Below are 9895 nucleotides of genomic sequence, written 5' to 3' on the forward strand. Positions count from 1 at the left end.
CTACCATGTTCCTTCAATGTTTCATTTTCTCTTTTGATGTGTCTATTTAAGACCTTCAGCTCAAAAACTTCATGTTTCAATGATTGGATTTGAGCTTCTTGGGCTGTATTAGGTTGGGCAGATGAAGTGCCTGGATCTGTGGTCGTTTTCTCCAAGGACTCTATATAATCATACATTTATTGCTGGTTTGGGTCTATCTCAGGTGCGGTCTTTCTTGGGTTGACCTCAAAATCCTGTTGAGAATGACTGATTTCAAAATCCGGCCGAGAAGGACTCATGTCAAAATTTGGCCGAGAAGGACTCATGTCAAAATCTGGCTGAGAAATAGGAGTATAGTGGGGACCACGGCTAGGAGGGATTGCTGAAGGTTGTTCCGGTGTTTCTCCTCCTAAATCAATAAAGTGGGGTCCTTTAATTTGTATTTTTCTCAATTTCCCTTTAAGTCTGGAACTTCTCCTTAAATTTTGTGGACTAACGTCTTCTTTCTCCCCACTCCGTTTTTCTTTCTCTTTCTTCTTTGCTGCAGCTGACTGCTCCTGAAGGTAAACTAGTATTTCAGACAGTACTTGGTGGTCCTCTTCTGGGGAAGGTTCTGGGGTTTGATAGACAGCCTCAATACTTCTTTTTCCTTTTGATTTTCTTAGCTTCTTACCCTCAGTTCTTTCCTTCCTATCTTCAGACAGTTTTTCTTCCCTACTAGTTTCTTTGTCTGTGTTAGTAAGGGTATCCTGAATTCTATCACTTGTTTTCTTTCTTTTGCTTCTCCTTGATGTGCTGCTTTCAGGGGTTTCTTGTGGATCTTTAAAGAAATTTTTAACTAAAAACTGCTCCCATGTGTCCTCCTTTTCTTTTAATTGTTTTTCTATCAAAATCTTCACAAGACCGTGATGATACAAATGGGGCTCTACATCCCCCAGATTCTTTTGGGCTGTGGTGGATATTTTATTCAGGCTATTTAGCAAGAAGTAGGGCAAATTAATAGTTTGGTTTTCTAGAAAATTCATCAACAGCCGGGTGTGGTACATGTACATTGACCTGAATCGATCCTCACAGGTAATGAATTTCTGGATTATTAATAGTAAACTAGCCCATTTTTCTTGTAAAGTAGAGACAGGGATTCCTCTATTAAATATGGTTACATCCATGCCTGGGTTTTGTAGGATAACCCTCCATTCTCTCTCGTCAAAGCTCTTATTTTTGAACCAGTGTTCTCCCTCCTGTGGGAGTTCGGTTGCAGCTGCTATGGACGTCTCTGTGACTGAGAATTTAAGGTCTCCTATCGCAACTTCCACTTCGTCAAAAGACCTTGCAAAATTCTTCGTAACTTCCTTGTTGTAGCCTCTGAACTTCTGAATAAATTGTAACCATCGGGCCTTCCTTAGCATGCTTTTCACTTGCGGATACCCTTCCATAAATTTGGGCCCTTCCGGTTCTGCTCTTAACAGAGGACCCATTCTTTCCTCTTGTCTTAAACACGTCTGCGTGGGTATTGGATGAGCAGAGGTGAGACAGCTGGGTTAGTGGGAAATGGATAGGATTTACGGAGAAAAACCAGTGACTGTAGATGGAAAACAAAGAACAGGTAGCGAGAGTGAGTTTATGCAGCGGAGCAGAGGCTTATGTGAACAGGGTAGGAATGCAAACGTGACTTCAATAGAATAGTAGGGGAGTAAAGTGAGCCCGGCAGAGTTTTAAACGGGATGTCTACGAAGTAGACGCAAACATGCTCAAGAAATGGCTACGAAATTTGTGCGACGGAGAAGAGCCGTGATCAAATCAACCACGTCCCCATAATTACAGATGGAGTATCAAAGTATAGCCATGCACGAGTTAAATCCGGATGCTTGATCATGAGGTCATTTGAAAATAAATGCAAGGTTTGTGGAGGAATCATATGAGGGTCGTGGAACGGTTATGGTGCTATCAACGCCAATCATTGCATATAATGCAGCCGTGGTTTCAAAACTATATAAAATGTGCTCTAAATGCTATTTGAAATAAATCTTACCCATACCTTGGAATTTTTGCCACTTTTCGTCCATTAACCTTTGATCAGTTGTTCCTTGTTGATGCTCTTAGGTGCCTCATATCTTCAAAATAGGTCCTTGGTCACACCTGCATTTGATTTTCATGATCACTTAACTAACATCTGAATGTCAGTGTTGAAAAATAGAGTGATGGCTACGGAATCAGCCTCTGGCTGCGGAAACTGGGTTCGGCGACCGAAACTGACACAACAATCATATGACTGAATGGAGATGGATAAATGATGACTGAATGAATGAAAATGGTCATGAAAAAAACTTTTATTGGCGGAATGAAATAAAATGAATGGAGTGGAGTGGAATGAAATAAAGTGGAGTAGAATGAAATGAAGTGGAGTGTCATAAAACTGTGAAATGGGAAAGAGAGATTTTTTTTTTTTTGGGAAAATATAGGGTGTCAGGAGTTCCTGATTTTCGCCCTGCATTTTCTGTATAAGACTGCCAATCAGTGATTGGTTTTCAGACTTATACAATTTTATTTTAGTTTTGTAGAAACAAAAAAGAACAAAGGCTAGGCTGGTGGAGAAGAAGGATTCTTCTTCACCAGCCTTATTGCAGAACTATCTTGAAAGATTTTGACAAATTACTATTTTGAGAGTGGCTTATGATAGATATTTAATCTATGGCCATTCACAATAAGAGGATTTTGATGTCCATCAATGGTTTTGATTCTTATCACTCTATTGCTAAAGATTTTGTCAATCTCAAATGGCCCAAGCCAATGAGTTTGAAATTTTCCTTTAAAATCTTTAAACTTGGAATCAAATAGCAATGCCCAATCTCCTTCTTGAAACTTTTTCTCTTTGATGTATTTGTCATGCCACTTAGCTCTTTGATATTGAACTAGATCAGTTCTTAGGATCGCCTCTTGTCTAATCTCATCTAGCTCATTCAACTGCTCCATTCTATGCTTTTGGGCTTCTGATAGATCCATTCCCAACTAAACTGCCATCTTGAAAGTTTTGACTTGGAACTCAATGGGGAGCAAGACTTATTTCCCATAAACAAGTTCGTATGGAGAATGTCCTGTTGTATTTCTCCATGTAGTTCTGTAGGCACACGTTAAATCCGGATGCTTGATCTTCTGTGTAGATGAGCAATTTTGGTGATGATGGCTTCAATAACTTTGTTTGTAGACTCCACTTGACCATTTGCTTGCGGATGGTAAGGAGTAGATTTTTTGTGCTTGATTTTGTATTCTTCCATCAACTTTTCCACCAGGTTGGATGTGAATTGACTTCTCTGATCTGTCACAATTTCTCTTGGAACACCAAAGCAAGTAAAAATATCCTCATAAAGAAAACTAAAAACTGAATTTTTAGTAGCAGAAAATAATGCTTTAGCTTCTACCCATTTAGTGACATAATCAGTACATACCAATATATACTTTCTTTGTTTACATGGTGGGTTAATAGGTCCAATGAAATCTAAAGCCCATTTTTTAAAGGGTTCGATGAGTACCTGTGGTTGCAACGAAATTTCATTTGAAATGGTAGGTTTCCCTACTCTTTGGCAGCTGTCCCACCTTTTTACATATTGTTTTGCATCTTTGAAGAGGGATGGCCAATGATATCCCAAAGAGAGGATCTTATAGGCTATCATTTTATCAGAAAAGTGTCTGTTGCATGGTTCATCATGACATGCTTTGAGGATATCAGGCATTTCATCTTCCCTAACACATATTCTGATCACAAGATCTGGCCCTGTTTTAAACAATTCGTTAGAAATCCATGAATATTTTGAACTCTCTTGAATAATCTTTCTTCTTTCACTAGGAAATAAATGTAGAGGTAGTTCCCCTGTAATCAAATAGTTAGCTATATCTGCATACCAAAGGGTCTTAGTAGTTACTGCAAATAAATATTCATCAGGAAACTTATCCTCTACAGGAGAATCTTCTTTAGTATTCTGGATCTTAGACAAAAAATCAGTTACTATATTTTGTTTCCCTTGTCTATCCAACACAGTGATATTGAATTCCTATAAAAGTAGGAGCCACCTTGTAACTCTGCCATTAGTAACAGGTTTGTTCATTAGATATCTAATCGCAGAATGATCAGTATGAATAAAAGTTTCATAGCTTATTATATAGTGTGTAAACTTATTGATTGCATGAACAACGACTAAGAACTCTTTTTCAGTTACAGTATAGTTCAACTCAGTGGGAGTCAAATTTTCACTGGTATAGTAAATGGCATAAAGAACTAAATCTTTTTGACCCAACACAACTCCTAGAGTTGTATCTGAAGCATCTGTAGAAATATGGAAAGGGAGTTTCCAATTTGGTCCTCTCAAGATAGGCGCTTTAAATATTCTTGTTTTCAAAGTTTCAAATGCTGATTGACAATCAGGATCTCATTTGAATTCACAGTCTTTTGAAAGCAGTTTGAAGAGTGGGGATGCTATTTTAATGAAGTTTTCTATAAATATTCTATAGTATCTAGTAAATCCTATAAAACTTCTAACAACTTTTTGACAATTTGGAATCGGCAACTTGGAGATGACTTCAACTTTTGATCTATCAACTTTAATCCCATCCCCTGAAATATGATGTCCTAAAACAATACCTTCAGTAAACATCATAAAGCATTTTTCATGGCTTAATGAAAAGTTTGTCTCTTTACATCTTATAAGGACTTTTTCCAAATTTTCTAATGCCTCTTCAAACGAATTACCATAAACTGTAAAATCATCCATATAAACCTCTACACAATCATGGATTAGATCAGAAAAAATTCCTAGTACTACTCTTTGGAATGTTGCAGGTGCATTACATAATCCAAAAGGAAGCACTTGATAAGCAAAATTTCCCCAAGGAGAGGTAAATGTGGTCTTATTCTAATCCTCAAGTGCTACCTGAATTTGATTATAACCACTAAAACCATCCAGAAATGAAAAGTACTTTTTGCCTGCTAATGTATCTAATACTTGATCGATAAAGGGTAAAGGAAAGTGATCCTTCAAAGTTGCTTTGTTCAATTCCCTGTAATCAATGCATACCCTCCATTTACCATTCTTTTTAGGTACTATAACCAAAGGAGAAACCCATCGGCTATCTGAAATTGGATAAATGAAGTTTACATTGAGTAGTTTTTGGAGCTCTTCTTTCACTATCTCCCTAAGATTTGGATGCATCATTCTATGAGGTTGTCTGATTGGTCTACTATTTTCCTCAATATAGATATGATGGATGCAAGTCTTAAGGTCAATACCTTTCATGTCAGTATACTCCCATGCAAATGCAGTAGAATGTTTTTGCAAGATTTTGGTTAGCTCTCCCTGTTGTGATTTTTCCAAATTTTTGTTGATATTCAGTGTTTTCCCTAGAAAATCCTCAATGGTAGAACTACCAAACTCTTCCATAGAGTAAAGAGACATTTGTCTTGATGATAAATACTCAATGTCAGAATCTAACTAAAATTGTGTGTGGTCATATTCTGAAGATGTTTCAAAATTTTCTAATGTGTTCAGAATTTGACTATCTTCACTGATTTCAGAAATGGTAAAGACAGGTTGTATAGTGTCCTCATCATCGACCCATTCATTGTCTCCTACTTCTGTAATTGCTTTTGTTGGAGGATACAGATTGAATTTCTTTGTCGAACTACCATCATAAATGTACATATCCCCAGATCTACAACTAATGAAAGCATCAGCTATGGCTAGCCAAGGTCTTCCTAAGATGAGTGGGTGCCCTCCTAAATTACTCTTGTGAGTCAAAATCATGAAATCTACTGGATATTCTAAAGAATCTAAGGAGACTGAAATGTCTTCTAATACACCATCTAGTTTGATCATTGATCTATCTATAAGTTGCATTAAGGTAGGTGTAAAAAGAAGATTAGGAAGTTTAAGTTGTTCCATAGTCTGTCTACTCATAATGTTGATAGCAGCCCCTAAGTCAATCAAAGTATTTGGAATTTCTATCCCATTTATATGTGTCTTGACAATTGGACTTCTTGGATCTACATATTTCTGCATGGTAATTTTTCCCATCATGATATCTGCAATTTTTCCTACCAGGTGGATTCTTCTTGTATCTCTTGGTTTCCTTCCTAGTCTTTTAAGACTGAACTCCTTTATTGTTTTTGCTAGAATAGGGATCTCTCTAATGGCTTGTAGCAAGGGAATCTTGATACAGACATTCTTTAATTCATCTAGAAAATCATAGTCAGACAACAAGATTTGTTTTTCCACCCCTTTGTCAATTTGTAATCTTTCAGGGAAAGGAGGTGTGGATGAAGATGCAGGTTGCTCAACTACAGGGGTTGTGGGGGTTGACTCTTTTCATTTTTGTTTTTGAATGTCTGGGTTATGAAGAGATGCTTCCTCAGAACCTTTATTGGCTTTAAGAGAATCCTCCTCAGAGGTATCTTGCTTTTGATCATCTATAGAAGGTTTTTCTAAAACTCTACAAGACCTGAGTTGTACATCGTTGAGAGGAACAATCATATAGGTAGGAAATTGTTGTCCTTCTACCATGTAAGCATTCTAAGGATTTTTGTTATTGAGATTTGGCAATGGCTGGGCTGGTAGTTGATTTGTCTTTTGTTGAAATGGAAGCAAGAGTTGAGAATTTGGATTTTGTTGAGAAGGTTGTTGTTGTGTAAATGGTAATGAGAGCTGTGGGTTTTGATTTGGAATTTGTGGATTTTGTTGATTTTGAAAAGATGGAGGATATTGATAAAATTGAGCAAATCTCCCATAAGGATTTTGCATCCCTTGTGCCCAAGATTGGTATGGATTTTGATATTGGGGCAAAGGTTGTTGCCAAGAATTCCAATTTGGTGGGAGCTGAAAGTTCATAGGATTGTTAAATCCTTGATTTTGTGGCCCCTGCCATGGTCTTCTTGAAACAAAACAAAGGGATTCTACTAAATTTGGGTCTTCCTGAAAGACAGCTTTGAGCCCAGGAATTGAAGGACAATCCTTGGTCTCATGGCTTTTTGAGCAAATCACACGTCTCTACAACTTTTGCATCCAAGGGACATTCCCTTAAAACATGTTTCTTTCTACATTTTGGACAAAAGATGGCTAAGGCTTCGGCTTTCGCTTTCTGCTTGTTTTGTATTTTAAGGGTGTCAAGTTGTTCACTAAGGCTCCCTAAAATATCAGTTTTGAACTCATCAAGCATATTGCCAATTGTTGAAAATGCAACAAGATGATGGAGCTTAGTGAAAAGGAGTCGCCTTCACTAAGTGGGCCCGCAGGCTATTTTTGGCGCAAAGTCTATTTTTAGACATATGGATCATGGTCTATGAGTTGCAGGATGCTAGTTTTGGATGATTGGTCATGTTGGTAAAAATAGATGGACTTCTATTTTTAGACATATGGGCGGAGTCTATTTTTAGACTGCCAGGCTAAAAATAGAACAGTCGAATATTATTAGCTCATAATAATATTTGGACTATAAACATTATCTTATCCTCTTGGAGCACTTCAGCTCGAGCTACAGATGTGGCACATGCAACTGTCAAAAGGAAATACGCTTTTCTTATGGGTCGGTTGAGCTATTGCATGGTGGACTTCAGTTAGAACTCAAGTGATTGAGTTTGGTGGAGTTGATGGAGTTGTGTTCAGTTTGACTTGGTTGAACTAGTTGTATTTAGTCTAACTGCAGAATACACTAGTGATGAGTGATGCGAATTAATTATTAATTAATTCACTAATTATTAACTCATAAATCAACTAAAGAATACATCAGTTAACTCAGTGCATGGACAGTTCAGTGGAGACAGGTGTTAGAGGTGAGTGAAAGGGCAAGACAGTTGACAGTTGTGACTATAGTTATGCATGAGATTTGTACAATCAATGGATTGAGTATTGCCAATGAGGATTGCGTGGTTCAACCAAGGCAAATACGAGTTTGGATTAGACATTCTCATTCATTCTCATGCAGGATTGCGCAGTAGAGGCAGGGAAGCAGCGGAAGAGATTTGAATCTGTGATTGATTCAGATCTGAGCTAGTTTGTGTGTAGCAGGTGGAGATAGTACTGAGTACTTGTGAGGAGTATTGTACTATGTATTGTTACATGTTCTCAATCATTATAATATACAGATAGTGTGGGGTTTTCAGTTGTATGCTTTCCTCGGGTTACATACTGTGTTAATGTGCGCATGAGATTGATGTTTCATTGTTTTTAATTCCGCAAAATTGATTATCAACATAGAAGAGGTTATGTATCATGCATGTATTCTGTAATAGTGTATAATCGGGATAATCTCTATGAATAAGTGTCAAATTATTCAAAATTTCTACATGGTATTGGAGCAGAGTTGATCATCAAATCTATTATTCAAAAAGTGTTTACATTTTATTTCTTCAGGCAGAGTCTGTAATCGAGCCAGGTAGCCTCTGGATTCATCCTTCTTTTGGAAGGAGAGATATCCAATAAAAGCCCATACAGTCAATCTCTATACGAGAAATACTTTGTTCTCACGAATTTTAGATCATAAGCGGTTGAGTTTTGAGCTGGTGGAATTCGAATTTGCAGCAGTGTTTTCTTGGTGTCAAAGTTAAAATGTCTTTCAACGGTTTGCGATTGGAGTATGCTCTTGAAGGGAGCTCGAATTATATTGCATGGAAAGATAGGATGGAGGCGGTGTTAGATGACAATGGGCTGAAGGAGTTCATAGAGGCTGAGGTCCCAAAGCCTACTGATGTTGCTCACGTTGAGGTTTGGCAAAAGAAGACAGCAAAGTGTCGAAGGATTCTGTTGGAGGGCGTGAAGGATCACATTGTATCCAGCCTGCATGGAAAAGCTTCTCCATACTTGATGTGGAAAGCGTTGATAGATCTATTCCAAAGCAAGAGCGACCAGAAGAAGCTGGCGCTCAAGGATAAACTCAGAAACATTAAGTGTGAGAATGGAGACAGTATGCCCAGGTATCTCACGAAGTTCACCCAATGCCGAGATGAGCTGGGAAGTGTGGGGGTGACTGTCAATGATGAGGACTTGGTGAGCTTAGCTCTCCTTGGTCTTCTGAAGAGTTGGCATTCCTATCAGGACTCTGTCAATGGTCGGGAAAAATTTCCAGGATGGGAGAGACTTTGGTCGGATCTTGTGCAAGAGGAGATCAGGCAGAATACTAGGGATGGATCTTCATCAAAGGCATCTGATGAAGAAGATTGTGCTTTGGCTGCCAAAGCAAAGAAGAGGAAGGAGAAGGTTTCTCTTTCTGAATCTAGTTCTTCCAATGATGGGAAGAAGGTTGAAAAATCGAAAGTGAGATGCTTTCATTGTCATGAGGTGGGCCATTATGCTGCAAATTGTCTACGGAGGAAGTCCAAGAAGGGATCCGAGGAAGGATCTGAAGGTGAGGCACTTGCTTCACAGTTTGAGTTGGATTTCACACTCTTTGCATGCATGGTTTCATCCATGGTGGGAAGTGGTTGGTTTCTTAACAGTGGAGCTTCTTTCCACATGACCGGTGACAAGACTTTGTTTAGTACTTTGGAGGAGAAAGATCTCCAGATACTCATAGTGATGGGTAATGATGAGAAGTATAGTGTCTCAGGTGTAGGCACGGTTATTTTTCAGAGGGAGCATGGAGCTCACCTTACCTTGACCGATGTCAAGTATATACCAGGACTGAAGAGAAACTTGGTGTCGATCGCGATGCTGGAAGACAGAGGCTATGATGTAGTCTTCAGTAAGGGAAAGGTTTTCCTTAGGCACGTCATCACTAGACAGGTGAAGCAGATTGGTTCACGGATCAAGAACCTGTATGCTCGAGGTTTAAGATGCATGCAAATCCTTGAGCAGCGAGGCAACTAATGGAGACTTGGTGGTTGAGAGGGAGCGTATATTACCTCTCAACATGCAGAGCCAGAAGAAGTCTCAGACGA

The sequence above is a fragment of the Pinus tabuliformis genome, chromosome 1_2 (assembly GCF_031772625.1).
Source record: "Pinus tabuliformis cultivar Carrire ecotype Pingquan chromosome 1_2, CPIR1, whole genome shotgun sequence".
Lineage (NCBI taxonomy): Eukaryota > Viridiplantae > Streptophyta > Pinopsida > Pinales > Pinaceae > Pinus > Pinus tabuliformis.